The sequence below is a fragment of the Pseudophryne corroboree genome, chromosome 10 (genome assembly GCF_028390025.1).
Source record: "Pseudophryne corroboree isolate aPseCor3 chromosome 10, aPseCor3.hap2, whole genome shotgun sequence".
Taxonomy (NCBI): domain Eukaryota; kingdom Metazoa; phylum Chordata; class Amphibia; order Anura; family Myobatrachidae; genus Pseudophryne; species Pseudophryne corroboree.
This window is the reverse complement of record NC_086453.1, coordinates 287,043,858-287,064,628: the sequence shown is the minus strand read 5'-3', so window position 1 is coordinate 287,064,628 and position 20,771 is coordinate 287,043,858. Positions and strand designations below refer to the sequence as shown.

The 20,771-nt window shown below is 50.5% G+C and overlaps 1 protein-coding gene across 2 annotated transcripts in view; it reads left to right on the top strand.

Moving 5' to 3' along the window:
- Nucleotides 1-20,771, top strand: part of MMEL1 (membrane metalloendopeptidase like 1) — a 536,727-nt gene that overhangs the window by 443,910 nt on the left and 72,046 nt on the right. The window lies entirely within an intron of this gene.

Sequence of the window (20,771 nt, the reverse complement as noted above, 5' to 3'; positions counted from 1 at the left end):
TGGCCCTCATTCCGAGTTGTTCGCTCGTTCTTTTTCATCGCATCGCAGTGAAAATCCGCTTAGTACGCATGCGCAAAGTTCGCACTGCGACTGCGCCAAGTAACTTTACTATGAAGAAAGTAATTTTACTCACGGCTTTTTCTTCGCTCCGGCGATCGTAATGTGATTGACAGGAAATGGGTGTTACTGGGCGGAAACACGGCGTTTCAGGGGCGTGTGGCTGAAAACGCTACCGTTTCCGGAAAAAACGCAGGAGTGGCCGGGGAAACGGTGGGAGTGCCTGGGCGAACGCTGGGTGTGTTTGTGACGTCAACCAGGAACGACAAGCACTGAACTGATCGCACAGGCAGAGTAAGTCTGGAGCTACTCTGAAACTGCTAAGTAGTTAGTAATCGCAATATTGCGAATACATCGGTCGCAATTTTAAGAAGCTAAGATACACTCCCAGTAGGCGTAGGCTTAGCGTGTGTAACTCTGCTAAATTCGCCTTGCGACCGATCAACTCGGAATGAGGGCCTTTGTTAGCAGTTGGGCAAAACCATGGCCCTCATTCCGAGTTGTTCGCTCGTTGACGATTTTCGCTACGCTGCGATTTGTTGCTAATTGCGCATGCGCAAGGCACGCAGGGTGCATGCACTTAGTTATTTAACTAAAAACTTAGCAGATTTGCTGTGGATTCTGCAGTGCTTTTCAGTCGCTCTGCTGATCGGTAAATGATTGACAGGAAAAGGGCGTTTCTGGGTGGTAACTGAGCGTTTTCCGGGAGTGTGCTAAAAAACGCAGGCGTATCAGGGAAAAACGCGGGAGTGTCTGGAGAAACGAGGGAGTGGCTGGCCGAACGCAGGGCGTGTTTGTGACATCAAACCAGGAACTAAACGGACTGAGCTGATCGCAATCTGTGAGTAGGTCTGGAGCTACTCAGAAACTGCAAAGAATTATTTATTAGCAATTCTGCTAATCTTTTTTCGTTCGCTATTCTGCTAAGCTAAGATACACTCCCAGAGGGAGGCGGCCTAGCGTGTGCACTGCTGCTAAAAGCAGCTAGCGAGCGAACAACTCGGAATGAGGGCCCATGTGCACTGCAGGTGGAGCAGATATAACGTGCAGAGAGAGTTAGATTTGGGTAGGTTATTTTGTTTCTGTGCAGGGTAAATACTGGCTGCTTTATTTTTACACTGCAAATTAGATTGCAGATTGAACACACCCCACCCAAATCTAACTCTCTCTGCACATGTTACATCTGCCCCACCTGCAGTGCACATGGTTTTGCCCAACTGCTAACAAAGTTCCTGCTGCGATCAACTCAGAATTACCCCCAATGTGAGCATTTCTACATAGGTCACTTCCATTATATACTGCACTAAGGTTTATAGAATCAACGTGGCTTGGAAGCAGTAGTGGGATCACAACAGTGAGCAGTACAAAATATTATATAGGGCTCTATTTAATACTGAGTTTATTACGGGCAACGTACTTTCTTTATTATCACAGTTGTACTAATGAATATGTGGCCGGGATTTAATATAACTTACCTTTATGGTGGGGTCATTTGATGTGGAGCCATCCAGTGCCATACCTAATATATTTGGCAGTACATCAAGTGTATAGATGGAGCTGCCCAGACTATTGTGACGGGTGGGATCTACATTATGTAGTCTGTTTATGTTGACCTACAAGTCATTTATTGTAAGAACTGTTCCCTGGTAACGACTATAGAACCTACAGCAAGATTCCATAAGGGCAGACACCAAAGCTCAACGTCACAGTCTCCTTGTCCCTATATTATCCCCTCCTGTCCCTTACTGCCATCCTGTCTGTTTACTTTCCCCTTTTCTTCTTTTTTCCATTACTTTCTCAGCCTATCCCAAGGCACTAGGGTGAGGGATAGGCTGCCGGAGGAGATGATTAGGGTTAGGCACTAGGAGAGGGGTTAGGCTGCCAGAGGAGATGATTAGAGTTAGGCACTAGTGGGTTAGGCTGCCGGAGGAGATGATTAGGGTTAGGCACTTTGGGGGAGGGTTAGGCTGCCGGAGTAGATGATTAGGGTTAGACACTAGTGGGTTAGGCTGCCGAAATAGATGATTAGGGTTAGGCACTAGGGGGAGGGATAGGCTGCCGGAGGAGATGATTAGGGTTAGGCACTAGGAGAGGGGTTAGGCTGCCAGAGGAGATGATTAGAGTTAGGCACTAGTGGGTTAGGCTGCCGGAGTAGATGATTAGGGTTAGGCACTAGGGGGAGGGTTAGGCTGCTGGAGTAGATGATTAGGGTTAGGCACTAGGGTGAGGGATAGGCTGCCGGAGGAGATGATTAGGGTTAGGCACTAGGAGAGGGGTTAGGCTGCCAGAGGAGATGATTAGAGTTAGGCACTAGTGGGTTAGGCTGCCGGAGGAGATGATTAGAGTTAGGCACTTTGGGGGAGGGTTAGGCTGCCGGAGTAGATGATTAGGGTTAGACACTAGTGGGTTAGGCTGCCGGAGTAGATGATTAGGGTTAGGCACTAGGGTGAGGGATAGGCTGCCGGAGGAGATGATTAGGGTTAGGCACTAAGGGAGGGTTAGACTGCCGGAGTAGATGATTAGGGTTAGGCACTAGGGTGAGGGATAGGCTGCCGGAGGAGATGATTAGGGTTAGGCACTAGGGGAGAGTTAGGCTGCCAGAGGAGATGATTATGGTTAAGCACTAGGGGAGGGTTAGGCTGCCAGAGGAGATGTGCTTGGCAGTGGTAAGCGCAACTCCTACTTAATAAAACATTTACTTTATAGACAATTCATCCATTCCATTTTTTCATAAACAAAACCAAGCTAACACAAACATTTACAACATATCCCAATTTTCCACAACCCTCAACTTCTTTTCTTTCACTTTCACCTGACACCATACTGTCAGTCCATATCTTTCCATTCCCTCTCGCCTATACCCTAAGTAGGAGTTGCGCTTACCACTGCCAAGCACATATACTTAGGAGGTTAAATACCTCAAGGTACAGCTGCATTCCAAGTCTTACCTGAATGAATGAGCTCAGTCACACAATATATATCCATGGCAGAGGAGATGATTGGGGTTAGGCACTAGAGGAGGGTTAGGCTGTCGGAGGAGATGATTGGGGTTAGGCACTAGGGAGAGGGTTAGGCTCCTGGAGTAGATGATTAGGGTTAGGCACTAGGGAGAGGGTTAGGCTCCTGGAGTAGATGATTAGGGTTAAGCACTAGGGGGAGGGTTAGGCTGCCAAAGGAGATGATTAGGGTTAGTCACTAAGGGATGGTTAGGCTGCCAGAGGAGATGATTAGGGTTAGACACTAGGGGGAAGGTTAGGCTGCCAGAGGAGATAATTAAGGTTAGGCACTAGGGGAGGGTTAGGCTGCCGGAGGAGATGATTAGGGTTAGGCACTAGGGGGAGGGTTAGGCTCCTGGAGTAGATTATTAGGGTTAGGCACTAGGGGGAGGGTTAGGCTCCTGGAGTAGATGATTAGGGTTAGGCACTAGGGTGAGGGATAGGCAGCCGGAGGAGATGGTTAGGGTTAGGCACTAGGAGAAGGGTTAGGCTGCCAGAGGAGATGATTATGGTTAGGCACTAGGGGGAGGGTTAGGCTGCCGGAGGAGATGATTAGGGTTAGGCACTAGGAGAAGGGTTAGGCTGCCAGAGGAGATGAATATGGTTGGGCACTAGGGGAAGGGTTAGGCTGCTAAAGTAGATGATTAGGGTTAGGCACTAGGGGGAGGGTTAGGCTGCCAGAGGAGATGATTAGGGTTAGGCACTAGGGGAGGGTTAGGCTGCCAGAGGAGATGATTAGGGTTAGGCACTAGGGGAGGCTTAGGCTGCCAGAGGAGATGATTAGGGTTAGGCACTAGGGGGAGGGTTAGGCTCCTGGAGTAGATGATTAGGGTTAGGCACTACGGGGAGGCTGCCAGAGATGATGATTAGGGTTAGCCACTAGGAGAAGGGTTAGGCTGCCGGAGATGATTAGGGTTAGGCACTAGGGGGAGGGTTAGGTTGCCGGAGATGATTACACTAGGGGGAAGGTTAGGCTGCTGGAGGAGATGATTGGGGTTAGGCACTAGGGAGAGGGTTAGGCTCCTGGAGTAGATGATTAGGGTTAGGCACTAGGGGGAGGGGAAGGCTGCCAGAGGAGATGATTAGGGTTAGCCACTAGGAGAAGGGTTAGGCTGCCAGAGATGATTAGGGTTAGGCACTAGGTGGAGGGTTAGGTAGCCGGAGGAGATGGTTAGGGTTAGGCACTAGGAGAAGGGTTAGGCTGCCAAAGGAAATGATTAGGGTTAGTCACTAAGGGATGGTTAGGCTGCCAGAGATGATTAGGGTTAGGCACTAGGGGGAAGGTTAGGATGCCAGAGGAGATAATTAAGGTTAGGCACTAGGGGAGGGTTAGGCTGCCAGAGGAGATGATTAAGGTTAGACACTAGGGGGAGCGTTAGGCTCCTGGAGTAGATGATTAGGGTTAGGCACTAGGGGGAGGGTTAGGCTGCCGGAGTAGATGATTAGGGTTAGGCACTAGGTGGAGGGTTAGGTAGCCGGAGGAGATGGTTAGGGTTAGGCACTAGGAGAAGGGTTAGGCTGCCAGAGGAGATGATTAGGGTTAGGCACTATGGGAGGGTTAGGCTGCCGAAGTAGATGATTAGGGTTAGGCACTAGGGCTAGGGTTAGGCTGCTGGAGGAGATGATTAGGGTTAGGCACTATGGGGAGGGTTAGGCTGCCAGAGGAGATGATTAGGGTTAGGCACTAGGGGAGGGTTAGGCTGCCAGAGGAGATGATTACGGTTAGGCACTAGGGGGAGGGTTAGGCTCCTGGAGTAGATGATTAGGGTTAGGCACTACGGGGAGGGTTAGGCTCCTGGAAAAGATGATTAGGGTTAGGCACTAGGGGGAGGGGAAGGCTGCCAGAGGAGATGATTAGGGTTAGCCACTAGGAGAAGGGTTAGGCTGCCGGAGATGATTAGGGTTAGGCACTAGGTGGAGGGTTAGGTAGCTGGAGGAGATGGTTAGGGTTAGGCACTAGGAGAAGGGTTAGGCTGCCAAAGGAGATGATTAGGGTTAGTCACTAAGGGATGGTTAGGCTGCCAGAGGAGATGATTAGGGTTAGGCACTAGGGGGAAGGTTAGGATGCCAGAGGAGATAATTAAGGTTAGGCACTAGGGGAGGGTTAGGCTGCCAGAGGAGATGACTAGGGTTAGGCACTAGGGGAGGGTTAGGCTGCCAGAGGAGATGATTACGGTTAGGCACTAGGGAGAGGGTTAGGCTCCTGGAGTAGATGATTAGGGTTAGGCACTACGGGGAGGGTTAGGCTCCTGGAAAAGATGATTAGGGTTAGGCACTAGGGGGAGGGTAAGGCTGCCAGAGGAGATGATTAGGGTTAGCCACTAGGAGAAGGGTTAGGCTGCCGGAGATGATTAGGGTTAGGCACTAGGTGGAGGGTTAGGTAGCCAGAGGAGATGGTTAGGGTTAGGCACTAGGAGAAGGGTTAGGCTGCCAAAGGAGATGATTAGGGTTAGTCACTAAGGGATGGTTAGGCTGCCAGAGGAGATGATTAGGGTTAGGCACTAGGGGGAAGGTTAGGATGCCAGAGGAGATAATTAAGGTTAGGCACTAGGGGAGGGTTAGGCTGCCAGAGGAGATGATTAGGGTTAGACACTAGGGGGAGCGTTAGGCTCCTGGAGTAGATGATTAGGGTTAGGCACTAGGGGGAGGGTTAGGCTGCCGGAGTAGATGATTAGGGTTAGGCACTAGGTGGAGGGTTAGGTAGCCGGAGGAGATGGTTAGGGTTAGGCACTAGGAGAAGGGTTAGGCTGCCAGAGGAGATGATTAGGGTTAGGCACTATAGGAGGGTTAGGCTGCCGAAGTAGATGATTAGGGTTAGGCACTAGGGCTAGGGTTAGGCTGCTGGAGGAGATGATTAGGGTTAGGCACTATGGGGAGGGTTAGGCTGCCAGAGGAGATGATTAGGGTTAGGCACTAGGGGAGGGTTAGGCTGCCAGAGGAGATGATTATGGTTAGGCACTAGGGAAGGGTTAGGCTGCCAGAGGAGATGTGCTTGGCTGTGGTAAGCGCAACTCCTACTTAATAAAACATTTACTTTATAGACAATTCATCCATTCCATTTTTTCATAAACAAAACCAAGCTAACACAAACATTTACAACATATCCCAATTTTCCACAACCCTCAACTTCTTTTCTTTCACTTTCCCCTGACACCATACTGTCAGTCCATATCTTTCCATTCCCTCTCGCCTATACCCTAAGTAGGAGTTGCGCTTACCACTGCCAAGCACATATACTTAGGAGGTTGAATACCTCCAGGTACAGCTGCATTCCAAGTCTTACCTGAATGAATGAGCTCAGTCACACAATATATATCCATGGCAGAGGAGATGATTGGGGTTAGGCACTAGAGGAGGGTTAGGCTGTCGGAGGAGATGATTGGGGTTAGGCACTAGGGAGAGGGTTAGGCTCCTGGAGTAGATGATTAGGGTTAGGCACTAGGGAGAGGGTTAGGCTCCTGGAGTAGATGATTAGGGTTAAGCACTAGGGGGAGGGTTAGGCTGCCAAAGGAGATGATTAGGGTTAGTCACTAAGGGATGGTTAGGCTGCCAGAGGAGATGATTAGGGTTAGACACTAGGGGGAAGGTTAGGCTGCCAGAGGAGATAATTAAGGTTAGGCACTAGGGGAGGGTTAGGCTGCCGGAGGAGATGATTAGGGTTAGGCACTAGGGGGAGGGTTAGGCTCCTGGAGTAGATTATTAGGGTTAGGCACTAGGGGGAGGGTTAGGCTCCTGGAGTAGATGATTAGGGTTAGGCACTAGGGTGAGGGATAGGCAGCCGGAGGAGATGGTTAGGGTTAGGCACTAGGAGAAGGGTTAGGCTGCCAGAGGAGATGATTATGGTTAGGCACTAGGGGGAGGGTTAGGCTGCCGGAGGAGATGATTAGGGTTAGGCACTAGGAGAAGGGTTAGGCTGCCAGAGGAGATGATTATGGTTGGGCACTAAGGGGAGGGTTAGGCTGCTAAAGTAGATGATTAGGGTTAGGCACTAGGGGGAGGGTTAGGCTGCCAGAGGAGATGATTAGGGTCAGGCACTAGGGGAGGGTTAGGCTGCCAGAGGAGATGATTAGGGTTAGGCACTAGGGGAGGCTTAGGCTGCCAGAGGAGATGATTAGGGTTAGGCACTAGGGGGAGGGTTAGGCTCCTGGAGTAGATGATTAGGGTTAGGCACTACGGGGAGGCTGCCAGAGATGATGATTAGGGTTAGTCACTAGGAGAAGGGTTAGGCTGCCGGAGATGATTAGGGTTAGGCACTAGGGGGAGGGTTAGGTTGCTGGAGATGATTACACTAGGGGGAAGGTTAGGCTGCTGGAGGAGATGATTGGGGTTAGGCACTAGGGAGAGGGTTAGGCTCCTGGAGTAGATGATTAGAGTTAGGCACTACGGGGAGGGTTAGGCTCCTGGAGAAGATGATTAGGGTTAGGCACTAGGGGGAGGGGAAGGCTGCCAGAGGAGATGATTAGGGTTAGCCACTAGGAGAAGGGTTAGGCTGCCAGAGATGATTAGGGTTAGGCACTAGGTGGAGGGTTAGGTAGCCGGAGGAGATGGTTAGGGTTAGGCACTAGGAGAAGGGTTAGGCTGCCAAAGGAAATGATTAGGGTTAGTCACTAAGGGATGGTTAGGCTGCCAGAGATGATTAGGGTTAGGCACTAGGGGGAAGGTTAGGATGCCAGAGGAGATAATTAAGGTTAGGCACTAGGGGAGGGTTAGGCTGCCAGAGGAGATGATTAGGGTTAGACACTAGGGGGAGCGTTAGGCTCCTGGAGTAGATGATTAGGGTTAGGCACTAGGGGGAGGGTTAGGCTGCCGGAGTAGATGATTAGGGTTAGGCACTAGGTGGAGGGTTAGGTAGCCGGAGGAGATGGTTAGGGTTAGGCACTAGGAGAAGGGTTAGGCTGCCAGAGGAGATGATTATGGTTAGGCACTATGGGAGGGTTAGGCTGCCGAAGTAGATGATTAGGGTTAGGCACTAGGGCTAGGGTTAGGCTGCTGGAGGAGATGGTTAGGGTTAGGCACTATGGGGAGGGTTAGGCTGCCAGAGGAGATGATTAGGGTTAGGCACTAGGGGAGGGTTAGGCTGCCAGAGGAGATGATTACGGTTAGGCACTAGGGGGAGGGTTAGGCTCCTGGAGTAGATTATTAGGGTTAGGCACTACGGGGAGGGTTAGGCTCCTGGAAAAGATGATTAGGGTTAGGCACTAGGGGGAGGGGAAGGCTGCCAGAGGAGATGATTAGGGTTAGCCACTAGGAGAAGGGTTAGGCTGCCGGAGATGATTAGGGTTAGGCACTAGGTGGAGGGTTAGGTAGCCGGAGGAGATGGTTAGGGTTAGGCACTAGGAGAAGGGTTAGGCTGCCAAAGGAGATGATTAGGGTTAGTCACTAAGGGATGGTTAGGCTGCCAGAGGAGATGATTAGGGTTAGGCACTAGGGGGAAGGTTAGGATGCCAGAGGAGATAATTAAGGTTAGGCACTAGGGGAGGGTTAGGCTGCCAGAGGAGATGATTAGGGTTAGGCACTAGGGGAGGGTTAGGCTGCCAGAGGAGATGATTACGGTTAGGCACTAGGGAGAGGGTTAGGCTCCTGGAGTAGATGATTAGGGTTAGGCACTATGGGGAGGGTTAGGCTCCTGGAAAAGATGATTAGGGTTAGGCACTAGGGGGAGGGTAAGGCTGCCAGAGGAGATGATTAGGGTTAGCCACTAGGAGAAGGGTTAGGCTGCCGGAGATGATTAGGGTTAGGCACTAGGTGGAGGGTTAGGTAGCCAGAGGAGATGGTTAGGGTTAGGCACTAGGAGAAGGGTTAGGCTGCCAATGGAGATGATTAGGGTTAGTCACTAAGGGATGGTTAGGCTGCCAGAGGAGATGATTAGGGTTAGGCACTAGGGGGAAGGTTAGGATGCCAGAGGAGATAATTAAGGTTAGGCACTAGGGGAGGGTTAGGCTGCCAGAGGAGATGATTAGGGTTAGACACTAGGTTAGACACTAGGGGGAGCGTTAGGCTCCTGGAGTAGATGATTAGGGTTAGGCACTAGGGGGAGGGTTAGGCTGCCGGAGTAGATGATTAGGGTTAGGCACTAGGTGGAGGGTTAGGTAGCCGGAGGAGATGGTTAGGGTTAGGCACTAGGAGAAGGGTTAGGCTGCCAGAGGAGATGATTAGGGTTAGGCACTATGGGAGGGTTAGGCTGCCGAAGTAGATGATTAGGGTTAGGCACTAGGGCTAGGGTTAGGCTGCTGGAGGAGATGATTAGGGTTAGGCACTATGGGGAGGGTTAGGCTGCCAGAGGAGATGATTAGGGTTAGGCACTAGGGGAGGGTTAGGCTGCCAGAGGAGATGATTACGGTTAGGCACTAGGGGGAGGGTTAGGCTCCTGGAGTAGATGATTAGGGTTAGGCACTACGGGGAGGGTTAGGCTCCTGGAAAAGATGATTAGGGTTAGGCACTAGGGGGAGGGGAAGGCTGCCAGAGGAGATGATTAGGGTTAGCCACTAGGAGAAGGGTTAGGCTGCCGGAGATGATTAGGGTTAGGTACTAGGGGGAGGGTTAGGTTGCCGGAGATGATTACACTAGGGGGAAGGTTAGGCTGCCGGAGGAGATGATTAGGTTTAGGCACTAGGGGAGGGGGGGGGGGGGTTAGGCTGCCGGGGGAGATGATTAGGGTTAGGCACTAGGGGGAGGGATAGGCTGCCGGAGGAGATGCTTAGGGTTAGGCACTAGGGGGAAGGTTAGGCTGCCAGAGGAGATGATTAGGGTTAGGCACTAGGGGGAGGGTTGGGCTGCAGGAGGAGTTGATTAGGGTTAGGCACTAGGGGGAGGGTTAGGCTGCTGGAGGAGATGATTAGGTTAGGCACTAGGGGGAGGGTTAGGGTGCCAGAGGAGATAATTAGGGTTAGGCACTAGGGGGAGGGTTAGGCTGTCGGAGGAGATGATCAGGGTTAGGCACTAGGGGGAGGGTTAGGCTGCTGGAGATGATTAGGCTTAGGCACTCGGGGGAGGGTTAGGCTGCCAGAGGAGATGATTAGGGTTAGGCACTAGGGGGAGAGTGAGGCTGCCGGAGGAGATGATTACGGTTAGGCACTAGGGGGAGGGTTAGGCTCCTGGAGTAGATTATTAGGGTTAGGCACTACGGGGAGGGTTAGGCTCCTGGAAAAGATGATTAGGGTTAGGCACTAGGGGGAGGGGAAGGCTGCCAGAGGAGATGATTAGGGTTAGCCACTAGGAGAAGGGTTAGGCTGCCGGAGATGATTAGGGTTAGGCACTAGGTGGAGGGTTAGGTAGCCGGAGGAGATGGTTAGGGTTAGGCACTAGGAGAAGGGTTAGGCTGCCAAAGGAGATGATTAGGGTTAGTCACTAAGGGATGGTTAGGCTGCCAGAGGAGATGATTAGGGTTAGGCACTAGGGGGAAGGTTAGGATGCCAGAGGAGATAATTAAGGTTAGGCACTAGGGGAGGGTTAGGCTGCCAGAGGAGATGATTAGGGTTAGGCACTAGGGGAGGGTTAGGCTGCCAGAGGAGATGATTACGGTTAGGCACTAGGGAGAGGGTTAGGCTCCTGGAGTAGATGATTAGGGTTAGGCACTATGGGGAGGGTTAGGCTCCTGGAAAAGATGATTAGGGTTAGGCACTAGGGGGAGGGTAAGGCTGCCAGAGGAGATGATTAGGGTTAGCCACTAGGAGAAGGGTTAGGCTGCCGGAGATGATTAGGGTTAGGCACTAGGTGGAGGGTTAGGTAGCCAGAGGAGATGGTTAGGGTTAGGCACTAGGAGAAGGGTTAGGCTGCCAATGGAGATGATTAGGGTTAGTCACTAAGGGATGGTTAGGCTGCCAGAGGAGATGATTAGGGTTAGGCACTAGGGGGAAGGTTAGGATGCCAGAGGAGATAATTAAGGTTAGGCACTAGGGGAGGGTTAGGCTGCCAGAGGAGATGATTAGGGTTAGACACTAGGTTAGACACTAGGGGGAGCGTTAGGCTCCTGGAGTAGATGATTAGGGTTAGGCACTAGGGGGAGGGTTAGGCTGCCGGAGTAGATGATTAGGGTTAGGCACTAGGTGGAGGGTTAGGTAGCCGGAGGAGATGGTTAGGGTTAGGCACTAGGAGAAGGGTTAGGCTGCCAGAGGAGATGATTAGGGTTAGGCACTATGGGAGGGTTAGGCTGCCGAAGTAGATGATTAGGGTTAGGCACTAGGGCTAGGGTTAGGCTGCTGGAGGAGATGATTAGGGTTAGGCACTATGGGGAGGGTTAGGCTGCCAGAGGAGATGATTAGGGTTAGGCACTAGGGGAGGGTTAGGCTGCCAGAGGAGATGATTACGGTTAGGCACTAGGGGGAGGGTTAGGCTCCTGGAGTAGATGATTAGGGTTAGGCACTACGGGGAGGGTTAGGCTCCTGGAAAAGATGATTAGGGTTAGGCACTAGGGGGAGGGGAAGGCTGCCAGAGGAGATGATTAGGGTTAGCCACTAGGAGAAGGGTTAGGCTGCCGGAGATGATTAGGGTTAGGTACTAGGGGGAGGGTTAGGTTGCCGGAGATGATTACACTAGGGGGAAGGTTAGGCTGCCGGAGGAGATGATTAGGTTTAGGCACTAGGGGAGGGGGGGGGGGGGTTAGGCTGCCGGGGGAGATGATTAGGGTTAGGCACTAGGGGGAGGGATAGGCTGCCGGAGGAGATGCTTAGGGTTAGGCACTAGGGGGAAGGTTAGGCTGCCAGAGGAGATGATTAGGGTTAGGCACTAGGGGGAGGGTTGGGCTGCAGGAGGAGTTGATTAGGGTTAGGCACTAGGGGGAGGGTTAGGCTGCTGGAGGAGATGATTAGGTTAGGCACTAGGGGGAGGGTTAGGGTGCCAGAGGAGATAATTAGGGTTAGGCACTAGGGGGAGGGTTAGGCTGTCGGAGGAGATGATCAGGGTTAGGCACTAGGGGGAGGGTTAGGCTGCTGGAGATGATTAGGCTTAGGCACTCGGGGGAGGGTTAGGCTGCCAGAGGAGATGATTAGGGTTAGGCACTAGGGGGAGAGTGAGGCTGCCGGAGGAGATGATTAGGGTTAGGCACTAGGGGGAGGGATAGGCTGCTGGAGGAGATGATTAGGGTTAGGCACTACGGGGAGGATTAGGCTCCTGGAAAAGATGATTAGGGTTAGGCACTAGGGGGAGGGGAAGGCTGCCAGAGGAGATGATTAGGGTTAGCCACTAGGAGAAGGGTTAGGCTGCCGGAGATGATTAGGGTTAGCCATTAGGAGAAGGGTTAGGCTGCCGGAGATGATTAGGGTTAGGCACTAGGGGGAGGGTTAGGTTGTCAGAGATGATTAGGTTTAGGCACTAGGGGGGGGGGGATAGGCTGCTGGAGGAGATGCTTAGGTTTAGGCACTAGGGGGAAGGTTAGGCTGCCAGAGGAGATGATTAGGGTTAGGCACTAGGGGGAGGGTTAGGCTGCTGGAGGAGATGATTAGGGTTAGGCACTAGGGGGAGGGTTAGGATGCCAGAGGAGATAATTAGGGTTAGGCACTAGGGGGAGGGTTAGGCTGTCGGAGGAGATGATTGGGGTTAGGCACTAGGGAGAGGGTTAGGCTCCTGGAGTAGATGATTAGGGTTAGGCACTAGGGAGAGGGTTAGGCTCCTGGAGTAGATGATTAAGGTTAAGCACTAGGGGGAGTGTTAGGCTGCCAAAGGAGATGATTAGGGTTAGTCACTAAGGGATGGTTAGGCTGCCAGAGGAGATGATTAGGGTTAGACACTAGGGGGAAGGTTAGGCTGCCAGAGGAGATAATTAATGTTAGGCACTAGGGGAGGGTTAGGCTGCCGGAGGAGATGATTAGGGTTAGGCACTAGGGGGAGGGTTAGGCTCCTGGAGTAGATTATTAGGGTTAGGCACTAGGGGGAGGGTTATGCTCCTGGAGTAGATGATTAGGGTTAGGCACTAGGGTGAGGGATAGGCAGCCGGAGGAGATGGTTAGGGTTAGGCACTAGGAGAAGGGTTAGGCTGCCAGAGGAGATGATTATGGTTAGGCACTAGGGGGAGGGTTAGGCTCCTGGAGTAGATTATTAGGGTTAGGCACTAGGGGGAGGGTTATGCTCCTGGAGTAGATGATTAGGGTTAGGCACTAGGGTGAGGGATAGGCAGCCGGAGGAGATGGTTAGGGTTAGGCACTAGGAGAAGGGTTAGGCTGCCAGAGGAGATGATTATGGTTAGGCACTAGGGGGAGGGTTAGGCTGCCGGAGGAGATGATTAGGGTTAGGCACTAGGAGAAGGGTTAGGCTGCCAGAGGAGATGATTATGGTTGGGCACTAGGGGGAGGGTTAGGCTGCTAAAGTAGATGATTAGGGTTAGGCACTAGGGGGAGGGTTAGGCTGCCAGAGGAGATGATTAGGGTTAGGCACTAGGGGAGGGTTAGGCTGCCAGAGGAGATGATTAGGGTTAGGCACTAGGGGAGGCTTAGGCTGCCAGAGGAGATGATTATGGTTATGGCACTAGGGGGAGGGTTAGGCTCCTGGAGTAGATGATTAGGGTTAGGCACTATGGGGAGGCTGCCAGAGATGATGATTAGGGTTAGCCACTAGGAGAAGGGTTAGGCTGCCGGAGATGATTAGGGTTAGGCACTAGGGGGAGGGTTAGGTTGCCGGAGATGATTACACTAGGGGGAAGGTTAGGCTGCTGGAGGAGATGATTGGGGTTAGGCACTAGGGAGAGGGTTAGGCTCCTGGAGTAGATGATTAGAGTTAGGCACTACGGGGAGGGTTAGGCTCCTGGAGAAGATGATTAGGGTTAGGCACTAGGGGGAGGGGAAGGCTGCCAGAGGAGATGATTAGGGTTAGCCACTAGGAGAAGGGTTAGGCTGCCAGAGATGATTAGGGTTAGGCACTATGGGAGGGTTAGGCTGCCGAAGTAGATGATTAGGGTTAGGCACTAGGGCTAGGGTTAGGCTGCTGGAGGAGATGGTTAGGGTTAGGCACTATGGGGAGGGTTAGGCTGCCAGAGGAGATGATTAGGGTTAGGCACTAGGGGAGGGTTAGGCTGACAGAGGAGATGATTACGGTTAGGCACTAGGGGGAGGGTTAGGCTCCTGGAGTAGATTATTGGGGTTAGGCACTACGGGGAGGGTTAGGCTCCTGGAAAAGATGATTAGGGTTAGGCACTAGGGGGAGGGGAAGGCTGCCAGAGGAGATGATTAGGGTTAGCCACTAGGAGAAGGGTTAGGCTGCCGGAGATGATTAGGGTTAGGCACTAGGTGGAGGGTTAGGTAGCCGGAGGAGATGGTTAGGGTTAGGCACTAGGAGAAGGGTTAGGCTGCCAAAGGAGATGATTAGGGTTAGTCACTAAGGGATGGTTAGGCTGCCAGAGGAGATGATTAGGGTTAGGCACTAGGGGGAAGGTTAGGATGCCAGAGGAGATAATTAAGGTTAGGCACTAGGGGAGGGTTAGGCTGCCAGAGGAGATGATTAGGGTTAGGCACTAGGGGAGGGTTAGGCTGCCAGAGGAGATGATTACGGTTAGGCACTAGGGAGAGGGTTAGGCTCCTGGAGTAGATGATTAGGGTTAGGCACTATGGGGAGGGTTAGGCTCCTGGAAAAGATGATTAGGGTTAGGCACTAGGGGGAGGGTAAGGCTGCCAGAGGAGATGATTAGGGTTAGCCACTAGGAGAAGGGTTAGGCTGCCGGAGATGATTAGGGTTAGGCACTAGGTGGAGGGTTAGGTAGCCAGAGGAGATGGTTAGGGTTAGGCACTAGGAGAAGGGTTAGGCTGCCAAAGGAGATGATTAGGGTTAGTCACTAAGGGATGGTTAGGCTGCCAGAGGAGATGATTAGGGTTAGGCACTAGGGGGAAGGTTAGGATGCCAGAGGAGATAATTAAGGTTAGGCACTAGGGGAGGGTTAGGCTGCCAGAGGAGATGATTAGGGTTAGACACTAGGGGGAGCGTTAGGCTCCTGGAGTAGATGATTAGGGTTAGGCACTAGGGGGAGGGTTAGGCTGCCGGAGTAGATGATTAGGGTTAGGCACTAGGTGGAGGGTTAGGTAGCCGGAGGAGATGGTTAGGGTTAGGCACTAGGAGAAGGGTTAGGCTGCCAGAGGAGATGATTAGGGTTAGGCACTATGGGAGGGTTAGGCTGCCGAAGTAGATGATTAGGGTTAGGCACTAGGGCTAGGGTTAGGCTGCTGGAGGAGATGATTAGGGTTAGGCACTATGGGGAGGGTTAGGCTGCCAGAGGAGATGATTAGGGTTAGGCACTAGGGGAGGGTTATGCTGCCAGAGGAGATGATTACGGTTAGGCACTAGGGGGAGGGTTAGGCTCCTGGAGTAGATGATTAGGGTTAGGCACTACGGGGAGGGTTAGGCTCCTGGAAAAGATGATTAGGGTTAGGCACTAGGGGGAGGGGAAGGCTGCCAGAGGAGATGATTAGGGTTAGCCACTAGGAGAAGGGTTAGGCTGCCGGAGATGATTAGGGTTAGGCACTAGGGGGAGGGTTAGGTTGCCGGAGATGATTACACTAGGGGGAAGGTTAGGCTGCCGGAGGAGATGATTAGGTTTAGGCACTAGGGGAGGGGGGGGGGGGTTAGGCTGCCGGGGGAGATGATTAGGGTTAGGCACTAGGGGGAGGGATAGGCTGCCGGAGGAGATGCTTAGGGTTAGGCACTAGGGGGAAGGTTAGGCTGCCAGAGGAGATGATTAGGGTTAGGCACTAGGGGGAGGGTTGGGCTGCAGGAAGAGTTGATTAGGGTTAGGCACTAGGGGGAGGGTTAGGCTGCTGGAGGAGATGATTAGGTTAGGCACTAGGGGGAGGGTTAGGGTGCCAAAGGAGATAATTAGGGTTAGACACTAGGGGGAGGGTTAGGCTGTCGGAGGAGATGATTAGGGTTAGGCACTAGGGGGAGGGTTAGGCTGCTGGAGATGATTAGGGTTAGGCACTCGGGGGAGGGTTAGGCTGCCAGAGGAGATGATTAGGGTTAGGCACTAGGGGGAGAGTGAGGCTGCCGGAGGAGATGATTAGGGTTAGGCACTAGGGGGAGGGATAGGCTGCTGGAGGAGATGATTAGGGTTAGGCACTACGGGGAGGATTAGGCTCCTGGAAAAGATGATTAGGGTTAGGCACTAGGGGGAGGGGAAGGCTGCCAGAGGAGATGATTAGGGTTAGCCACTAGGAGAAGGGTTAGGCTGCCGGAGATGATTAGGGTTAGCCACTAGGGGAAGGGTTAGGCTGCCGGAGATGATTAGGGTTAGGCACTAGGGGGAGGGTTAAGTTGTCGGAGATGATTAGGTTTAGGCACTAGGAGGGGGGGGGGGGTTAGGCTGCCGGGGGAGATGATTAGGGTTAGGCACTAGGGGGAGGGATAGGCTGCTGGAGGAGATGCTTAGGTTTAGGCACTAGGGGGAAGGTTAGGCTGCCAGAGGAGATGATTAGGGTTAGGCACTAGGGGGAGGGTTGGGCTGCAGGAGGAGTTGATTAGGGTTAGGCACTAGGGGGAGGGTTAGGCTGCTGAAGGAGATGATTAGGGTTAGGCACTATGGGGAGGGTTAGGCTGCCAGAGGAGATAATTAGGGTTAGGCACTAGGGGGAGGGTTAGGCTGTCGGAGGAGATGATTAGGGTTAGGCACTAGGGGGAGGGTTAGGCTGCTGGAGGAGATGATTAAGGTTAGGCACTCGGGGAGGGTTAGGCTGCCAGAGGAGATAATTAGGGTTAGGCACTAGGAGAATGGTTAGGCTGCCAGAGGAGATGATTAGGGTTAGGCACTAGGGGGTGAGTGAGGCTGCCGGAGGAGATGATTAGGGTTAGGCACTAGGGGGAGGGATAGGCTGCCAGAGGAGATGATTAGGGTTAAGCACTAGAGGGAGGGTTAGGCTGCAGGAGGAGATGATTAGGGTTAGTCACTAGGGGGAGGGTTAGGCACTAGGGGGAGGGTTAGGCTGTCGGCGGAGTTGATTAGGGTTAGGCACTAGATGGAGGGTTAGGCTGCTGGAGGAGATGATTAGGGTTAGGCACTCGGGGGAGGGTTAGGCTGCCAGAGGAGATGATTAGGGTTAGGCACTAGGAGAATGGTTAGGCTGCCAAAGGAGATGATTAGGGTTAGACACTAGGGGGAGAGTGAGGCTGCCGGAGGAGATGATTAGGGTTAGGCACTAGGGGGAGGGATAGGCTGCCGGAGGAGATGATTAGGGTTAGGCACTAGAGGGAGGGTTAGGCTGCAGGAGGAGATGATTAGGGTTAGGCACTAGGGGGAGGGTTAGGCTGCTGGAGGAGATGATTAGGGTTAGGCACTAGGGGGAGGGTTAGGCTGCTGGAGGAGATGATTAGGGTTAGGCACTATGGGGAGGGTTAGGCTGCCAGAGGAGATGATTAGGGTTAGGCACTAGGGGTAGGGTTAGGCTACCGGAGGAGATGATTAGGGTTAGGCACTAGGGGGAGACATAGGATTAGGCTTTTGAACCTGTCGACCTATTGACTGGCGACCTTTTTTCTATCAATCTATAAGTTAACACCCGTAAATCTCTATTCCTGCTCAGGAATGAATGGTATAACAGAGTTAATTGCTATAACTAATTAAAAGAAATTATACCTAACACTGACTGTTTTGATAATCTCTAAACTTTATTTAACATTTGTATTTTTTTTAGCTGCTGCTAATGAAAGAATCTTTACACGTATTATATGTCCGAACTCATGATCCCCGCTTTATTTAATGAATTAGTTTATTTATTGTTCTTTCTTCCCATTAAATTCACAGCTTTATTATTCTCCATAACAACTTATTTTTCCTCTTCATAAGTGTTTGTGCTTGTAATCCAATGTCCCCGTCCACTGTCTGCACTGTATTATGACTTTTATGTCACTTGAGATATTAATAACATTTAGTGTATATATTATGTCAAAGGGGCCCCTTCATTATTATCTCACGAGTTAACCTATATTTGGGGTTCTCTTGCTTGCCTCCATTTGGGTGCTCCACAATGAAAACCAGTTAGAAAATCAGATTTTCACTAATCTTGTTCATCTGAAACAGCGGGGCAGTCAGAGCCTAGAAAATAATTGTGATAAGATCTCCAGTGACATAAACCAGAACTGCGCTGGGAAACGCAACATGAATGATCGGAGGGAGAAAACAGGGTCATATTTAATGATGTTGCAATGGATAGGACCCACAGAGATACACAGATTTCACTTTGTGTGTGTATTTTTTTTGGAAAGAGAGGAAAGTTTTGCCTACCAAACCTTAAAGCCTTTCTAACCTGGTTGTGTCAGTATGGAACACATATAGGGGCATATTGAATTATGGGGGTAATTCAGATCTGATCGAAGATTTGCTAAACATAGCACATCTACGATCATTTAAACTGACATGCGGGGGGACACCCAGCACAGGGCTAGTCCGCCCCACATGTCAGGCCCTACCCTTCCCCCCCAGGTGCAAAAGAAATACGTGGCAGCGATGATTTTGCACCTGGCAAGTAGCTCCCTGCCAGCGCAGCTCCTGCGCGCTGGCCAGCCACTACCTGCCGCGTCCCGGGTCGCAGCGGCTCTGTGTGACGTCACGCAGTCGCCGCGGACTGCCCCCCACCCAATGGTATGGACACGCCTGCGTTGTCCGGACCGCGCCCCACCAACGGCGTTCTAATGCCATTGGCACGCCCCCTTCCGCCCCGCCTCAGCCTGTCAATCAGGCAGAGGCGATTGCAGCCCAGAGATGCTCCCGGCACATTTAATTTTTTAGTTAACTCCGCCATTGCTTTTTATTTAATTTTTCTTTTTTTCTTTTTTCTTTTTTATTCTTATCTGTATTTATTTTATTCTATGTGTACAAAATTATGTTTTATATTAGCATACTATATTTGGTATAGATGACCTAAGATACAGGTGTCTTTTAACAACCAGAGAATCAAGTACTAGTTGTGTGTAACCATCTGTGTATTATTAAATTGATTAAATCCACATGTATGGGCCCAATTAAGAGCCCTTTAAATACTATGCACTTTGTAGTAGGAGTCATCTTTGAGAAAGTCACGGGTCACGTGACGAAACGCGTCAGGACTCCTCCCCCACGTCTTTTCCACTGAACACCTATCCAGGTACCTTTGGCACGCAGATCCCCCTGCCTGTATTCTATCAGCGGCAGTAAGAGGTGACTACTCTTTTTGAAGATAATCCAACTGTGGGATCTGCACGGCGGCTAAAATTGGCCTCACCATCTTTCTACACTGCTGACTGTCGGCGGACGGTGCACGTCCAGGCAGTCCGAAAGAAATATCACAGTGCTGCTTGATCTTTGTGGACGGCTTACACCAGATTGGCTTTCCGTTTGCCGTATGCTCCTGCCTGCACGGCTTACATTGGAACATCAGGTAACTGAGCCAAAATCTGCAGCAAGTGGAGACGTTTATTCATCTCACGCACCCTCCAGCTGTATTATCTACAGGGCAAAATTTGGACTCACCCGGGGACGCTCGGGTTCACCAGCCCCTCTGGAGAGGTAATACCTTAAATTCCACACCGTCATTTATACAATAATTCTGATTGAAGTGCACACCCAAAACGTGCAGTCACTGGGACATTACCTGGAACTTTAATTTATTTTAATTTATTTTAGTTCAGTGGAAATTTGAATGTTATACATATAATTGATTAAAGCATAGATAACCTATGCAATTTTATATCTATAAACATATGTATGTGGTAATTACGATAGCTACTATTAATAATTATCTACACCAGAAGGTTTTTTATCAATTATTGTGAAAAATAAAAACTGTATACCCTCTTTTTATATTTAATTGATTCTTTGGTTGTTCTTTGAATCTGTGAATACATGGAGTGTGGAATTTATGAGCGCCTCTATTAATTCTTTTTATTGGGCTAAATTCGATAGGAGTTCCGCATATCTCCTTATAGCGGCGAACGTATATTCACACTATCAGTTCCAGGTTCATCTCATTTGAGATTGATTAGTTTATAGTTCAACACAGGCGCAGCAAAAGAGGTTCTCTCTCACTTGTTTTGTATGGTTTTTTGCGTTGTTTTTGCAGCAGCCAGTGTAAATTGAATTTAAATTATTGTGTAATTGGTTATTTATACATAAAAAAATTTTTATATTGTTTATTAATCAACAAATGGCGGAGTTAACTTGTTTTTCTGAACGTCTCAAAAGGAGACAGCAGTATGTGGAGGAACTCAATGATACCAGTGAGACCATGATTTCTTCCACAATACCAACAGACAGAGATAAAGAATTTAATGATTTGTTTTATAAATTGGAGGATTTGTTAAAGACTGAGACACGTCACTGGTGGGATATGGTGACTTTACAAAAATATGTCAAAAGCCAAAAAATCCCTAGAGGATTAAGGATATTTAAAACTTTATCCTTTATAGATGATCCTAGTTTAAAGGAAAAATGGGATACCCTACTTGATGGGTGCTCTTTTTCCCTGATGGGTTTACTCATAAACTACCGTAGTGACAAAATTAATTTAATTTCCAAAGAAATAGAGGAAACTAAAAAGTTATTACTAACCCATTCAGAACACCCACAATATAAGCATAATGATCAAAAATTAAACCATAAACTAGAAGTATTTGAGAGGGATATTATAGATGGGAAAAACCGTAAGTTTGAACGAGATAATGATGATTACACTAGTAATCAGGTACGAACATATAATAAGAAACAGAACTATAGAGGAAGACCTAAAAGCAGATCAAATTGGAGGCAACAACAGACCAATCGCTCTAATTCACGTT